The sequence below is a fragment of the Rhinolophus sinicus genome, chromosome 4, assembly GCF_057876585.1.
Source record: "Rhinolophus sinicus isolate RSI-liver-muscle chromosome 4, RSI-T2T, whole genome shotgun sequence".
Taxonomy (NCBI): Eukaryota; Metazoa; Chordata; class Mammalia; order Chiroptera; family Rhinolophidae; genus Rhinolophus; species Rhinolophus sinicus.
In genome coordinates this window covers 65554933-65573142 of record NC_142504.1, presented here as the reverse complement: position 1 = coordinate 65573142, position 18210 = coordinate 65554933, and positions in this window count along the sequence as shown.

The window sequence follows — 18210 nt, the reverse complement described above, 5'->3', positions numbered from 1 at the left end:
TCAAAAAAGAATGACACACTTAAGACAACCCAATGACAGGGTTGGTCTTCAAAAAGAATCCAGAAGATCCCCTGGGAAAGAAAGGATCAACTCTTGGCATCTATGAGACCCAGATTGCAATTTTATCACATAAGTAACACAGTTCATGTACCTTTTCTCTCTTTCAAACTTTCAACTAGAATTTTATATTGTTACCAAAATAGCAGCTAATGAGTGGAAGAGGAAGTGAGGCCAGAAAGAGAAAACAAATTAACCATGATCCCGTCCTACTGCAGGCTTCCCTGGCTGAGTTGGGCTCCATTTGTGAATGAACTCAAGATCTGAAAGTTGACATTAAATTGAACTGGAGTTTGGTACATGAAAAACAGACACTGTTTTGTTTTTATCTAATAGTGATTGCAAAATAATAAGAATTGCAAAATAATAAAAATAAGAAGAAAAATTCCATTCAGAAAATGAGTGTGAAGGGACAGTGATGAGAAAGAACAGTGTCTGCTTGCCCTTCCCAATTTCTGCATGTTTGGTTAATTGGCTACACTGGAGATTATTTCTTATGGATCACTTGCCTGCATTTTGAATACTCTCCTGCAGCCCTTAAGGATGTTCCAGGAGTGGCTGTACTGTACACTTGGGGTTTCTGCCCTATGTGGAGGGAGGTATGAAGGTGTCGTCCTAACAGTTGTTTGAATGATAATAATAAATAGTATCTGTAAGCATTCTCAGAATATCTCCATTAGAAAATTCTCAAGCTGTCACTTATCTCTTTATCTGGGCTTCTATTGCCAAACTCTATTGACCTTTAAGAGGTCAATTTGATAAGAAAATTATACCACCAAAAAAGGCCTCATTCTAGAGTTCACCAATGCTCAGTTATGAGCAACTCAAAGTTAAAGAAGAAATACAACAGATTTCCAGTCTAGATGGTACAGCAGGTAAATGCTATGCTTACCTCCTCTCATGACCACATCAAAATTATAACTAAACTACAGAATAACCACTATTGAAAATCACCTGAAGTCTAGCTGAACTGAAGTCCTACCTCAAAGAACATACAGAAGAAGCCACCTCAAGGCTAGTAGGAGGGGCAGAGAGGCAGAATGAGCTGGCCCCACACCCATGTGTGACTATTAAAAATCAGAAGGAATATCTCAGCTGTGGAGGTCCCCCCCCCCCAGAGAAATGAGGGATCGCAGCCCCACACCAGTCTACCTAGGCCAGGGTCCCAGTGCCAAGGAGAGAAGGCCCCATAGTTTCTGGCTGTGCAAATCAGCAGACATCATGGCTGGGTGAGATGGAATCCCAGGAAATCCTTTTAAAGGGCCTGCGCATAGACTTATTCACTGACAGAATCACACAGTCTGAGCTCTAACTCTGGAGCAGCATCTCAAAAGGCACCCAGGAAATACCAAGAAGAACTTAGTTGTCTGGCTTCAGGCAAGGGCTGGATGGGCAGCTTTCTCCCAGAAAGAAATGTTGGCAGAATCCATTATATCTATATCTATGTGGAGGTTTCTCCTCGCCCTGCATGTAGATGTGGGTGGCTGCCATATATGAGTCTTCCTCAACCTGCTTAACACTGTTCATTAATGCCACCCTGGTGATTCCCTGAGATCTCACCCCACCCAAATTACAGGCCCACCCAAGCTGTTTCCACTGTCTTTTCCATATGAATGGCCTATCTTGTCTCATGTTGTGGACTTTCCTAAAATTTCTCGAAGGTTCACAAAACCCCAAAAAGCTACATCTGGCTTTAGCATGTCTCATGCCACTTGATGAGCAGCCCCATGCATGGCACTAGCAGCAGCTGGCCCCAGTTAATGGCTTGACCTCTCAAGGCAACTCCAAGCCCAACATGAGTGGCAGCAACTTGTGCATTACTTTGTGGTTTGTGCCAGGTGGTCCTGGGAAAGCCACAGGCTGTGGCTGAACTTGGCCTGCAGTGTGTTCCCTCTTAGGTGGTGGGCAGGTATCAGAGCCCTGCTAAAGCAAATCCAGCTTTGTAGGGTCAGGCCCAGCACTACAGCTCTTTCACAGTAGTCATGGCCAGTCCTCACAACCAATCAACCTGAGGGTTAATCTCTCCACTGACATGGCAACAGCAACCAAGGCTCAACTACAACAGAAGAGCACACACAACACACACAAGGGACACACTTGGAGCACTTGACTCATGTGACCGAAAAGACTGTGCCACTGGGCCCCATAGCACACCTACTACATAAGGCTACTCTACTAAGATCGGAAGACATAGCAGGCCTACCTAATACATAGAAACAAACACAGGGAGGCAGCCAAAATGGGGAAACAAAGAAACATGTCCCAAATAAAAGAAAAGAACAAAGCTACAGAAAAGAAACTACACAAAATGGAAACAAGCAAACTACCAGACACAGAGTTCAAAACACTGGTTAAAAGAATGCTCAGTGACCTCAGGGAGAACTTCAGGAAAGAGATGTAAACATAAAAGTGGAGCTAGAACACATGAAAATGAACCATTCAGAAATAAAGAATACAACAATTGAAATAAAGTTTAGATTAGAGGGAATCAGCAGTATATTAGACGAAGCAGATGATCAAATTAGTCAATTAGAAGATTAAGGGGTAGAAAACACCCAATCAGAATAGCAAAAAGAAAAAAGTCCAAAAAAATGAGGATAGTTTAAGTGGTCTCTGGGATAATGTTAAGTGTACCAATGTTAACATCACAGGGATACCAAAAGAAGAGAGAGAACAAGGAATTAAAAACCTATTTGAAGAAATAATGATGGAAAACTTCCATAACCTGGCAAAGGAAATAGACATACAAGCCCAGAAAGCACAGAGAGTCCCAAACAAGATGAATCCAAACAGGCCTACACCAAAACACATCATAATTAAAATGTGAAAGGTTAAAGACAAAGAGAGAATCCTAAATGCAGCAAGAAAAAAGGTAGTTAGTTACCTACAAGGGAGCTCCCATAAGACCATCAGCTGATTTGTCAACAGAAACTTAACAGGCTAGAAAGGATTGGCAGGAAATATTCAAAGTGAGAAAAGCAAGGACCTACAACAAAGACTACTCTACCCAGCAAAGCTATCATTTAGAATCGGTCAGATAAAGATCTTCCCATACAAGAAAAAGCTGAAGGAGTTCCTCATCACCAAACCAGAATTACAAGGAATCTTAGAGGGACTTCTCTAAACCAAACAAACAAACAAACAAACAAATAGATAACAAAATGGCAATTAACTATCTATCAACAATTACTTTAAATGTAAGTGGATTAAATACCCCAATCAAAATATACAGTGGCTGAATAGATAAGAAAACAAGTCACTTATATATGCTACCTACCAGAGACTCACATCAGACCGAAAGAAACACAGGCTGAAAGTATTGGAGTGGAAAAAAATATTTAATGGAAATGGAAACAAAAAATTAAAAAGCTGGGGGAGCAAAGCTTATGAGGACTGACAGTTAAGTTCATGAACTCATCCTAGGCAAACTGCTACATACCTCATTGCTAATATCACTATGGTCACCTTTGAAGTACACCCCTTGGGAAGTTATGCACTGATGCCAGCACCTAATTCACCCTTCAAAGCAATTTGGAACTCTTTTTCTGGAATGGTCATCAGAGTTATCTTCTTATTACTCTTGATGTCCTGAATGTCATCAAAATGTCTCCCTTTCAATATTTCCTTTATCTCTGGGTAAAGAAAGAAGTCATTGGGGGCCACATCAGGTGAGTAGGGAGAGTACAGTTATTTGTTTACTGGCTAAAAACTCCTTCACAGACAGTGCCGTGTGAGCTGGTCGTGATGCAAGAGCCATGAATTGGCGAAAAGTTCAGGTCGTTTTCATTTAATTTTTTCACACTGCCTTTTCAGCACTTCCAAATAGTAAAGTTGGTTAACTGTTTGTCCAATTGATACAAACTCATAATGCATAATCCTTCGGATATCAAAAAAGGTTAGCAACATCATTTTGACTCTTGATTTGGACTGATGGAACATTTTTGGTCATGGAGAATTGGCTGACTTTTTAGGTGCACTTTGATGCTTTGTTGCAGGGTCATATTGACACACCCATGTTTCATCACCACTGATAACATGGCCCAAAATATCGTCTTGCCCCTCCAAAAGGTCTTGGCAAACTTCAATTCTCCTTTGCTTGTGTTCTTCGGTGAGCTCCTTCAGGACCATTTTTGCAGACACCTTTCTCATGCCAAGATTTTCAGTTAAGATTCTCCTAACTGTCGTGCGGGAGACCCTGCTCACTGTGCCATTTGTCGTGTGCGGAGGCCTTCTCGCCGCGCCATCTTTCAGGCTGGGCGGCCTGCGGGGTCTCTGCTCCCGCTTCCCACACAAGAACGCAGGATATGGTGAGGCTGAAAAGGAACACCCACGGAGCCATAGGTAGGGGAGCCATACCACCACGGTCTCACTGGAGGCTGGGCCCACCGGACGCCGACCTGCCGTCCGCTTTTCCGCCAACCGACCGACCGATGACTCTTCTCCACTCTCTCCTGTTCATCTCTCTCGGCTCTCCTCTTCCGCTCTCCTTGGCCCTCCTCTTCAGCTCTGCTCGGCTCTGCTCGGCTCCTCGGCAATCCTTCGTAGCCGCAGCAGTTATACCAGCGGCCAATCGGCTAACCGGCCACAGCCGACGGCCAATCAGCCACAGCCGATGGCCATTCACCACCCGAGCCAGCACCCTTCCACGTGAGGCCGAGAGCCTGTAAACTACTTTCTGGGGCTCTGTCCCCACACTCCACCCCTACAGGGTCTCGCCTCACAATCTACGCGACAAGCGTCTTCCGTGAGGGTCCCTGTGCCGTATTAGCCTACTGACACCTACGAACGAAAAGAAACGGTAGTCTTAGGAACCAACAATGGCAAATCCCTCCCATCAGGGAGGATACATGCCAGCTTTTTGTCCTGGGAAAGGAGGGTCGCTGCCACTGGCACCTTTCCTGGTTTGTGGTACCAGACCTTTATGGCAGTACTTGGGGTCCCTTGCATAGTTTCAACTTGGGGTCCCTTGCATAGTTTCAACATGTAACAGAACAGGGGACCCCATAATAGGCCATAGTGAGAGCACATAGTTTCCTCGCAAAATCATCCCGGTATCGGGACCTCTGTATACTACAGTCACTTGCGGTGGCCACTCAGCCACCACCCCTGGCGTCACTTGAAAATCATGAGTCAAACCGGCCCCCCCATGGGGCTATCAGACCTAACCACCTACAGTGGGGGCTTTTGACCTGCAAGGGCCAAGTCCTTTGCTGCCGTTCCCCTGCTTTCAAGCATGTGGGTGCTGGCAGCAAAATGTTCCCATTTCTGCCGTAGCCTGGCTTTAACAGAGTCTCACTAGTGGTAACTTGTAATTGAATGGGAGCGGCCGTTCGATGTAGCAGAGCTTCTACTGGTGCGGGCCCTCCCTTCTGTGGTCTCTCATTCAGGACTCTCAGGACGTCCCATAGACGCGAGGCCCAGTCACGCATCATGGGAGGGTGTTTTGACACCTGGAGACCTTGCTTCAAAAGGCCATTATAGCGTTCAATCATGCCAGCTGCTTGTGGATTGTAAGGGCTGTGAAACAACCATTGCACGTCCATCCTGGCAGCCCAGCGCTGCACTTCTTACCCCGTATAATGGGTACCCCTGTCACTTTCAATGACTTGGGGGCGCCCATAGAGGGCGCACAGCCATGTAAGGGCGACCACTGTATGCCGCTGATCCGCAGCCGGACAGGGCCAAGCAAACATCAACCCCATAGCAGTGTCCACTGCTGTAAATGCATATATCGCATTGCGGGCCTTAGGCAGGGGTCCAATGTAATCCACTTGCCAGCGAGTGAGGGGTACTCTCCCTCGCGTAATATGCTGTGTCTCCCAGGGGAGCCTCCGCCTTTGGGGGCTGTCCTGGGCACAGACGGCACAGTCATAGCAGGCATCTGCTATCTCCTGCCATTTCAAAGGCAGGCCCCAGCGTCTGCTCACCAGCCACATGGTTCGGCTTCCAGCGTGCTGCAATTTCCTATGCAGCCAATGGGCCACATCAGTGGCAGGAGCTCGGTCTAACCATCGTACCCGTGCTAGGGCGTCTGCTTCATCATTACCTGGGGACACTAAGGGGGAGTGACCTGTGACATGCATTAAGGTCACCTCCTTTCTCTGCCCTGGGTTCCAGAGGTCCTGCCACATGGCTTGACCCCACAGTGGACGGTGTCCCACCAACCAGTTTTGGTGTATCCATGTAGGCAGCCACAATGTTAGGCCCCGGAACACCGCCCAGCTGTCAGTACAATAACTAGGGGCCCAGGCTCGTGGCTGATTATCATCCACACAGCCCGTAATTCAGCCCACTGGCTACTCTGGCCCGTCCCAGTATCAAACCAAATGGTGTCTGTTTTGGGCTGCACACCAATAGCCGTCCAAACAGCTGCAGCCCCTTGGTTAGAACCATCGGTATACCAGGCATCCTCAGGTACTGGGGACTGTCCTTCTTTGTAGGGCGAGGGCTCCAAGTCCTCCCCTCTAGGCATAGTGCTTGGCTCAGCCTGGGCTACAAGCTCCACAGGCCCCAGGACCTGTTGTAGCTCTGTGCTCAAAGGGCTTGCACTAAGGGTGCTATGTTGCTCCAAGTAGGCACCCCACTTGGCGAGGGTGGTGGTCTGTGCCACCCCCATTTTGGGTCCCTGGGTCCATGTATGGACCCACCCCTGGACAGGATACCTTGTTCGAACCAACACGCGTGCCGTTCCTGTGATGGCTTCTGTGGCCACTAGGGCTGCATACACAGCAGCCAGCTGTTTCTCTATTAGAGAGTAGCGAACCTCCGCTCCTTTCCATAATTGGGACCAAAATCCCACTGGCAACCGGAGACGCTCCTGCCGTTGCCAGAGGCCCCATCCGTACCCCTCTTGGGTTATGTGAACATCAAGTTCAAATGGGCGGCCGGGGTCCACTACTTGCAGAGCCTGTGCCTGCTGCACTGCCCGTTTCGTGGCAACGAAGACTGCTCTATAGCCTCAGTCCAATCCCATGAGGCCCCCTTTTTTATCATATTGTACAAGGGCCTCGCCATTTGTGCTAAATGGGGTATAAACGCCCGCCAATATCCTAGCAGACCCAAATACGTCTGCAGTTGAGAGACCTTGGTCGGCCGGGGAAAGGCTTGTATCTTATCAATGATTGCCTCAGGTATAACCTTTGTCTTACCCGACCACACAACACCCAAAAACTTGACGGATAAGCCAGGGCCTTGGACCTTTTCCTCGTTCACTGCCCAGCCACGTGACGTCAGGTGGCGGAGAAGAGAGGGAGCTGCTTGCTCTAAATCTGAAAGCGAATCAGATGTTAATAAAATATCATCAACATAATGAAACAAGGCCACAGAGGATGGGTGATCCCACTGTGCCAAATCCTGGGCCACAAGCCCGTGGCAGATAGTGGGGCTGTGCAAGTATCCTTGCAGAAGGACTTGAAAAGTCCACTGACGCCCATCCCACGTAAAAGCAAACTGCTCTTGACACTCGGGTGCAATGTCAATGGAGAAAAAAGCATTGGCCAAGTCCACCACATAGTGATATGCCCCCAGGCGGACAGTCAGACGATCCATTAAATCATGAATTGAAGGCACTGCAGCGTGCAAGGGGGGCGTCACCTTATTTAACTCCCTATCATCCACAGTCATTCGCCAGGTCCCATCTTGCTTCTTGACAGGCCATACTGGGGAGTTAAAGGGACTGTGCGTTGGCCTCACTATATGTGCCTTTTCCAATTCCAATATTGTATGACCAATCTCCTCCTGTCCTCCTGGCAGGCGGTACTGTCGCACTGTAACCACGTGCCAGGGCTGTGGCAACACTTGAGGAGGGTGGTGAGCATGCCCGCGTGTCACTGCTTTCACCACCCGGGTCCGGAGACTGAACTCTCCTACCGACGTCTGTAAGCTGAGGCCATGTAGCACGTCCACCCCTAGAATATATTCCGGAACGGGGGAGACATAAACCTTGTAGGTACGTGGAGGAAGCCTTCCTATACCCAGTGGTAAGGAAACGGCTTTCACAGTCACAGTTTTTCCCCCGTAGCCATCAATGCAGACTGCTGGTCCAGGGAACAGTTCTGGATTCCCATAAACGAGACTGCAGTCAGCACCAGTGTCAACTAGAGCCAAAACCGTCTGTACATTCGAAGGGGACCAATGTATGGACAGTTCCACGTGGGGCCTCCGGTCCCTGCTCGTCCCCTCTGACCGGGTACCTTGGCCCCACCCCTAATCAAGCTGAAAGGGGTCAGCCTCAAGCGGCTGCATGAAGTCCTGGAGGGACACGGGTCGCGCTTTCCCAGACTCCTCCTTTATGTTTCTCCGGAATTGTTATTCCGGACGCAACTGTTTCCAAAGTTCAAGCAGGAGTGCATTGGGTTGTCGGTCTATTTTCTTCCTATCGACCCCTGCTGCCACGAGATCACGCCACATCTGTGCACGTGTTACTCTCTGAGGCCTGCGACCTCGCCCCTTTACCTTTGGTTTGGGCTTCCAGGTCTCAACTGTGCGGACCTCCTGTCTTAACTTCCTTCGCCTCCGGCTTTCAACATCCCCTAGGGTGGCCATGGCAGTTGTAACTTCATGGATCCGTCACCCTACATACGGTGTAAAAATAGCAACCAAGGATCCAAAAGCACTCGCAGGTGCAGTGTCCAAAACCAGATCTCTCATGCTGGCAGTAAAAAGCTCGTCATCTGGGCCCTGCATGTTGAGGTTAAAAATAGCATGTCTCATACCCATTTCACGGATTATTTGCGTAAGTTCTGTATATGACTGCCATTGACTCACAGTGTCTGGCAGCTCGCCAGCCTGTTCCCATACGGTGCATACCGCAGCAGTGAGTCACGCCATTAGAGAATGGTTGCCCTGGTTGTTGGCCAACCTATGGCAGTTTTGTAACCTTTGTCAGAGGGACGGATGCACTGTCTCGAAGGGTAGCTTTTCCATCTCGCTTGGGGAGCAGAGAATGCTGTCTGCTCCCTCATCCCATAAACGTAATAGCCAAGCCGAGACTGGCTCTCCAGGGCGCTGTCTGTACTCCCTCCCCAGCTCCTGCAACTCAGTGGGAGTGTAAGGGGTGTAGGTAGTGAACTCAGTCACAGCTGGGTTGCCGGCAGCAATGCCCCCAGGGCCCAAAGGTTGCTCACGTTTTACCCTTTGCTTTAAGATTGGCCGGGCTTGGGGGTTGGGAGCTACATTGTCTCCACTTGCTTCCTCCGCCTCTGCCTCAGAGTCTCCACCTTGGGGCCCCTGTTCTAACAGGTGGACCCGGGCTTCCAGCGCTTCCAACCGGGACACCTAGTCAGGCACCTGGGCCCTTTCATTAAGCCCATTTTCCGTGTTGAGACTCAAGGCCTTGAGGAACATCCAGCCCACGTGGCCGGCTGTAGCCTTCTCCTCCTCCGGCAACTGCTCAGCCAGAGCCTGCAGGGCCCTCTCCACACTGGCCGGAGAGCCGTCCATGTCCTCCCACCCCTCCTTGGGGGTCCGACTCCTGAGAACAGTGGCCACCGAACACCATACACTGTGTGGGGGCCACACATCCTCCTGCCCAGAGTCAGACACCATTCCTACCTGGTCGGAATCTTGCTCACCGTGCCAGGTGTCTGAGTGGGTGGAGGCCTCGGTGTAAGATGTCCACCACCCTTGGAGCTTAAGGCCGCAGCAGATCACCAAAATGAAGGCAATGCCGTCCATGGCCAAGAGGGTGATGTGCCAGCTGGAGGCTTGAGTCTCCCAGGCAGACCGCGCCTCCCGTTCCCGGTATCGCTCCTCATGGGCGTTCCGAAGCTGGGCTCTCACACGCACAAACCTCTCCACCATGCTTAGGTAGGTTTTGGCCGGCACTGTACCCTGCTCGCTGCGCCATTTGTCGTGCGCGGAGGCCTTCTAGCCGCGCCATCTTTCAGGCGGGGCGGCCTGCGGGGTCTCTGCTCCCGCTCCCCACACAAGAACGCAGGATATGGTGAGGCCGAAAAGGAACACCCACGGAGCCGTAGGTAGGGGAGCCATACCACCACGGTCTCACTGGAGGCTGGGCCCACCGGACGCCGATCTGTCGTCCGCTTTTCCGCCAACCGACTGACCGACAACTCTTCTCCACTCTCTCCTCTGTTCCTCTCTCTCGGCTCTCCTCTTCCGCTCTCCTCGGCCCTCCTCTTCCGCTCTCTTCAGCTCTGCTTGGCTCTGCTCGGCTCCTCGGCAATCCTTCGTAGCCGCAGCAGTTATACCAGCGGCCAATCAGCTAACCGGCCACAGCCGAGGGCCAATCAGCCACAGCCGACGGCCATTCACCACCCGAGCCAGCACCCTTCCACGTGAGGCCGAGAGCCTGCAAATTACTTTCTGGGGCTCTGTCCCTACACTAACTGTTTCTTTATCGATGTTTCATTGGTCTGCTATGCTTCTCACAGTCAGATGACAATTTTGACACCCAGTTTGACCAATTTTTGCAATGTTTTCATCAGTTCTGCTCGTTACTGGCTGCCCTGACCTCTCTTCATCAGTGACATGTTCTCTCCCATCAGAAAAACGTTTAATCCTTTTGTACACTACTGTTTTCTTCATGGCATTACCCCCATAAACTTGGACTAACATGTCCTTCATTTCACTTCCACTCTTGCCAAGTTGAACACAAAATTTAATGTTTATTCATTGCTCTAATTCAAGCTCAGACATTCTCGCGACGGCAGAAAAAAACAAACAAACATGCAATAACAATAATGAACACCACTCAGCAAAACACCGCCACATGTCGACATGAACACAGCTGTGAGACACTGATATACCAAGGTTATGAAACCTTACTGAGCTGTGTGTACAGTGCTGTCAATGTAAGTGCATGGTGGAAAGTTCGTGATGTTAATTGTCAGACCTCATATACCAGAAAAATACACTTTAAAACAAAATCTACAATAAGAGACCAAGAGGGACATTACATAATGATGAAGGGAACAATCCAACAGAGGATATAACCATTGTAAACATTTACACACCCACATAAAAGCACGTAAATGTATAAAGCAAATATTGATCGACATAAAGGGAGAGATCGACAGTAATACAGTCATAGCAGGGGACTTTAGCACTCCACTGACATTAATGTGTAGTTCATAGAGACAGAAAATCAATAAGGAACAGTGACCCTTAATGATACATTAAACCAGATAGATTGAATTGATATATTTGGAGCATTTCAGCCAAAATAAGCAGAATATACATGCTTTGCAAGTGCACATGGAACATTTTCCAAGATAGACCACAAGTTAGTATGAAACCAGAAATCAGTTACAAGAAGAAAACTGAAAGACACTCCAACATATGGAGGCTAAATAACATGCTACTAAACAATAAATAGGTTAACAAGGAGATGAAGGAAGAAATCAAAAGATACCTTGAGGAAAATGAATGCACAATGACACAAAAATCTCTGGAACCCAGCGAAAGTAGTCCTAAGAGGGAAATTCCTAGAAATACAGGCCTATCTCAACAAACAAACAAAAATACCAAATAAACAATTTAACTTTCACTTCATACTTGAAGGAACTAGAAAAAAAACAACAACAAATAAAGTCCACAGTGAGTAGAAGGAAGGAAATAATAAAAAAACAGCAGAAATAAACAAAATAGAGTCTAAAAATAATGCAATAGATCAATGAAACCAAGAGCTGGTTCTTTGACAAGATAAACAAAACTGATAAACTTTTAACCAGACTCATCAAGAAAAAAAGAAAAAGGACCTAAGTAAACAAAATCAGAAATGAAAGAGAACTGACAACTGACACCACAGAAATACAAATGATTGTAAGAAAATACTACATATAATTATATACCAAGAAATTGGACAATCTGGAAGAAATAGATAAATTGCTAGAAACATACAATTTTCCAAGACTGAGTCAAGAAAAACAGAAATCTAAACAGACAACCACTAACGAAATCAAATCATTAATCAAAAATACCCAATAGCAAAAGTCCTATGGTTTCATAGATAAATTTTACCAAATATTAAAAAAAGAATTAACACTTATCCTTCTCAAACTATTCTAAAAATTCAAGAGAAAGGAAGGCTCCCAAGCTATTTTATGAGGGCAGCATTACCCTGATTCCAAAACCAGACAAAGACCTTACAAAAAAAGATTATAGGACAATATCCCTGATGAACATAGATGCAAAAAATCCTCAACAAAATATTAGCAAACCAAATTCAGCAATACATTGAAAAGATTGTATACCATGATCAAGTGGGATTCATTCCTGTGATGCACAATTGGTTAGTTGGTTCAATATCTGCAAATCACTTAAAGTGATACACCACATAAACAAAATGAAGGATAAAAATCATAAGATCATATCAGTAGATCCAGAAAAAGCATTTGATAAAATCCAGCATCCATTTATGATAAAACTCTCAGCAAAGTAGAAATAGAGGGAACATACACCTCAACATAATAATGGCTATATACGAAAAACCCACAGCTAGCATCATACTCACTGGTTAAAAGCTTGAAACATTTTCCTTAAGATCAGAAATAAGACAAGGATGTCCACTTTCACCACTTTTATTCAGCATAGTATTGGAAATCTTAGCCACAGCAAGTAGAAATACAAGAATATACAAGAAAAAAAAGGCACCCAAATAGGAAAGGAAGAAGTAAAACTGTAATTATTTACAGATGACATGATATTATATAGAGAACACTAAAGATTTCACCCAAAAATTACTAGAACTGATCAATAAACTCAGTAAAGTAACAGGATACAAAAATTAATATTCAGAAATTGGTTGCATTTTTTATTTACCAATAACAAACTATCAGAAAGAAAAATTAAGAAAATAATCTCATTTAAAATTGTACCAAAAATAAATAAATATCTACAAATAAATTTAATTAAGGAGGTAAAAGACCTTTATTCAGAAAATTATTAGACATTGAAGAAAATTAAAAAAAAGATACAAATACATGGAAACATAAACTGTGCTCATGGATAGGAAGAATTGGTTAAAATGCCCATACTATTCACAGCAATCTACTGATTCAATGTGATCCCTATCAAACGTCAATGCCATTTTTTATAGACCTAAAACAAATAATCCTAAAATTTATGTGGAACTACAAATGACCCCAATAGTCACAGCAATCTTGAGAAAGAAGAATAAAGTTGAAGGTATCATACTACCTGTTATCAAACTATGCCACAAGGCTATAGTACTCGAAACAGAATGGTACTGACATAAAAAACAGACACATAGATCAATGGAACAGAATGAAGAGCCCAGAAATAAACCCATGCCTATATGGTCATTTAATTTATGACAAAAGGGGGCAGAAATGTACAATGGAAAAAGACAATCTCTTCAATAAATGGTGTGGGAAAGCTGGACAGATACATGCAAAAGAATGAAACTGGACCACCTTCTTACACCATATACAAGAATAAACTCAAAATGGATTAACAACTTAAATGTAAGACCTGAAACCATAAAACTCTTAGAAGGAAATATAGGCACTAAACTCTCTGACATTGCATTTAGTAATAGTTTCCTGATCTGTCTCCTTAGGCAAGGGAAACAAAAGAAAAAATAAACAAGTGTGATTACATCAAACTAAAAACTTTTTGCAAAGAAAACCACCAACACAATAAAAAGACAGCTAATTAAATGGGAGAAGATATTCGCCAGTGATACAACTAATAAAGGGTTAATATCCAATATTTATAAAGAACTCATACAACCCAACACCAAAAAACAAAAACAAAAACACACGAAAAATGAACAATCCAATTCAAACATGGGCAGAGGACCTGAATAGACATTCTCCGAAGAGGACATACTGACAGACAATAGACATTTGAAAAGATGCTTAACATTACTAATCATCAGAGAAGTACAAATTAAAACCACAATGAGATATCACCTCACACAAGTTAGAATGGCTATCATCAATAAACTGACAAACACAAAGTGTTGGTGAGGATGTGGAGAAAAGGGAACTCTTGGACATTGTGGGTGGGATTGCAAATTGATGCAGCCACTATAGAAAACACTATGGAGTTTCCTCAAAAAAATTTAAAGGTAAAGCTACCTAATGACCCAGCAACTCCACTTCTGGGTATCTACCCAAAGAAATCCAAAACACTAATTCAGTAAGATATATGCATCCCTATGTTCATTGCAGCACTATTTCCATTAGCTAAGATGTGGAACCACCCTATGAGACCATCAGTAGATGATTGGATAAAGAAGACATGGTACATACATACAATGGAATATTACTCAGCCATGAAAAAGAATGAAGTCTTACCATGTGCACCAACATGGATGGACCTAGAAGGTATTATGCAAAGTGGAATTAGTCAGACAGAGAAGGACAAATAGCATATGATTTCACTTATATGTGGAATCTAAAAACCAAAATAAATGAACAAACAAAACAGAAACAAACTCGTAGATACAGAGATCAAACTGATGGCTGTCAGGTTGAAGCTGTGTTGAGGGGTGGTTGACAAAATTGAAGTGAGTAAAAATACAAATTGGTAATTACAAAGTAGTCACGGAGATGTAAAGCACAGCATAGGAAATATAGTCAATAACAACTTAATAACTATGCATACATAGTTATTAAACTATGTCAGGGGTTACTAAACTAATTGGGAGGATCGATTTCTAAGTTATACATATGCCTAACCACTATGATATACACTTTAAACTATATATCAAATATATATATCTGATATAATACCCAATGTGAACTGTAATTGAAATTAAAAAAAAAAAAAATTAATAAAATTAAAAAATTTAAAAGTTCCTGTCACACAGTAGGTGCTCAATAAATATTTCTTGAGTGAATACAGCAGTGTTTGTCATCCTTGGCCCTCTTAACATTTGAGGCTGGCCCATTCTTTGTGATGTGGTCTGTTTTATGTACTATAGGATGTTGAGCAGCGTCCCTGGCTTTGACCCACTAGATATTGTACCACATCTCTCCCTCCTGCAGTGTAACAACCAAAAATGTGCCCAGAATCTCCTCCTCAGGGGGGGATGGGAAGGGACACTAGTGAGAGCCACTGGAGTATAGGAATGAGGGAAGACTAGTTGATGTACCCCAAGCCACAACAGTGGCTTGGATGGTCCTTAGAACTTGGTCCATATCTTGCTGAAAGCCTAGATATTTCTGTGTGTCATTCCACCAAACACCATGGAAACGTCAAAGGTAAGGAATAGCAATGGACCAACATCTGTACTCCAAAAACTAGCAAAGGAATTGAGACACAGAAGGTCACAAATAATTATTAAATAGATCTTAGAAGGCTGGCATTTATTGAGTGCTTATTGTGTGCTAGTCACTGTCAATTGCCCTACAGAGATGTTTTGTTGTTGCTGTTTTGTTTTGTTTTTAATTCTCAGAACTATCTTAGGTGGCAACATTATTATTAAACCCATTTTAATGATGAGAAACTGAGGCTAAGAGATGGGATGTGATTTAATCAAGGCCACTTTGCTTTATCATTTAACCACTATATAGTCCTATAGTCCAATTCAGAGTATCTTTCTTTATCTTTTGAGAGAGCAAGATGTCATCTGTCCTCCTTCCCATCAGCTGTTGCCATGGTGATGAGTCATGGGGACCATTCATGGAGGCTAAGAGTCATAGAGAGAAGGTTGTTCCTGAAGAAGGAGATTCTTGGAGTAGAAGGGCAGGTGAAGAAGCTCAATTGTAGTAGCACTTCTCCCTGTGGCACCCCCTGCTGTGGCACCTCCCTGTGGCATCCTCTGCTGGACTCTCTTCATGAGGTCCCACTTTTGCTGCACTGATAAACAAGATGGATAGGTCAAAGTTGATGCTCCAATTGGTCATGTCCTCAATTCATGCCTCTCCCTTAGATCCCAAGTGCATCCAGCAAAACTTGAAATTTTAATATCAACCTAACTACTGTTTAAACCACTTGCAGATTAAAGGGCTCTTAGGATGCTGGAATGTTTGATTTGAAGATAGACTAGTGCTCCTTGGATGGGAGACCCACAAAACCCACAGTAGAAAGACGGTGTATGAAGCATTAGAATCAGAAGAGACCTACACTGGAAATTTGGCCCTACAAAGTTGCATGATCTTTGATGAGTCATACAACCATTCTAAGCTTTAGTTTCCCCTCTGTCAAAAGGAGTGAATGTGCATTTATCTGCTTTGATCATCCATTGTGAGGCTGTAATGAGATAATGTATATGAGGGGTAACAGGAAACATGCAGTATATTCTGCAAAGGAAGATGCTTTGTGTTCCCTAGTTTTGACTGAATTTGTTTTCCAAATCCTCTCACTTCAGGTTAACATGAGATGATTTTACAACTCAAGTTATAGTAAAAACCTGAATTTAACTTTAGAATATGATGTATAGTTTACTATTCAACTTAAACATGAATACAAACATTTCCCTTTCTTCTAACTTTGGCTAATTTGATTAATTTATTGCTTGGGTATTTTAATTATATTTTGTTGTATACAACAGTATCACCATAAACTCATCTCCATTGAGTATTATTATAAATTTCTATTTTGAAATAAATGCATAAATTCATACTCAGAAACAACAAAAAAGTGTAAAAGAGAAAACAAAGTCCTGAGTTTTCAGTCTGCTCTAGAGGGTCTTCAGATAACAGATATTAAAATAAGTACAAATTTCAGACATTATATTAAGTCATGCATTTCAGAATCAGTAGCATTAACTATATTGTATGTGATGCACACTAGATATTATATATATGCATATAGTATTAAACATAAATACATATTACATTTAACCAGATTTAATTATCTCCAAACTATCAATCATCTAAAATCCCTAGGATTTCTGAGAATGCTAAAACAATTACCCCCAAATATATATATACTTATTTGAAGCCATTGAATGTTTTTTACCTTTATCCACTTAAGTTTTTAATTAATACAAATTCAAGATGTTTAGCACATTATTTAGCCATTTTTCTATAGTAACATATTTCTGATGGTGACTAACTAGGACTATACAGTATGTTTCACCAAACATAAGATAACTTCATGGTTTCCACTATAATAAAATGTGAAAAAATTGTCTTACAATCAATGAGATCTGATATCTTTTCTATGTGTGAGAAATAAAATCAAGTATCTTTTCATGAAAAGGATCTGTATCTTGATACTATCATTTTTAATGGAAAAAATGCCGAGAGAAGTCAATTATTTTATTTAAAAATAATACTATAGTACAGAACTTGGAAAGTGACTTCAAGTGAACAACCTAATTGTCGGGGTTAAAAAGGAGTAATAAAATAATTGCCAACAAAGTATATAATGAGATCCTGATAAGTTGGGATTAAATATTTATTCATCCACCAATCCATCCATCCAATTATCTTTCAGAAGTGAAGACAAGAGTCATCTTCGAAGAGGTTCTCTTCATAATGAGGAAAGCTCTCCCTTACACAGATAGATAGTAGATAATAGATAGGTACATGATAGATAGATAGATAGATAGATAGATAGATAGATAGATAGATAGATAGATAGATAGATAGAACCAGAAAGCTTCTTTAGCCCTGAAGGAAAGTTATAAGTCAGACTTTACGTTTAAATTTGTGCTGTACCATCATCTTTCGGGTGGAACAAAGGTGTCCTTCACTTGATGTATGTGCAACCTACTGAAGAAGGGTTTGACTGATCTGCACAAGAAGAGATTGGGATTCCCCAATAGCTTCTTACAAACCTTTAAAATTAAAGCTACCAATAAGCATGAATCATGGGAAGTGGTGTTGTATTTATACCAGACAAATTTATTGCCCTGCAATTCAACACCAAAAGTTCCCATGTCAATTTGTTTATTACTGATGAAGAAGTGAGAATATATGTCTCCTGGATATTGTGGATTCAACTTTAAGCTCTTTATCTGAAAAAAGATCCAGGAGGAAAAGTACAATCCATGCTTCAGAGGGGAATTAAAAATGAAGAAAAGCTTTCCCTAGAGTTCAAGAAAACTGCTGACAGGGAGGGATAAGCTGGTTATCATTTGAACAGGGGTAACTTGGCAGTCATTGCCCACACACTACCCCACATACTCATGCTTTGCAGTGTTGACAAAACTTCTGAAATGAAACAAAGAAATGTCTTTTAAAAATTAGAACAATGGGTAGAAAAGCTGTCTTA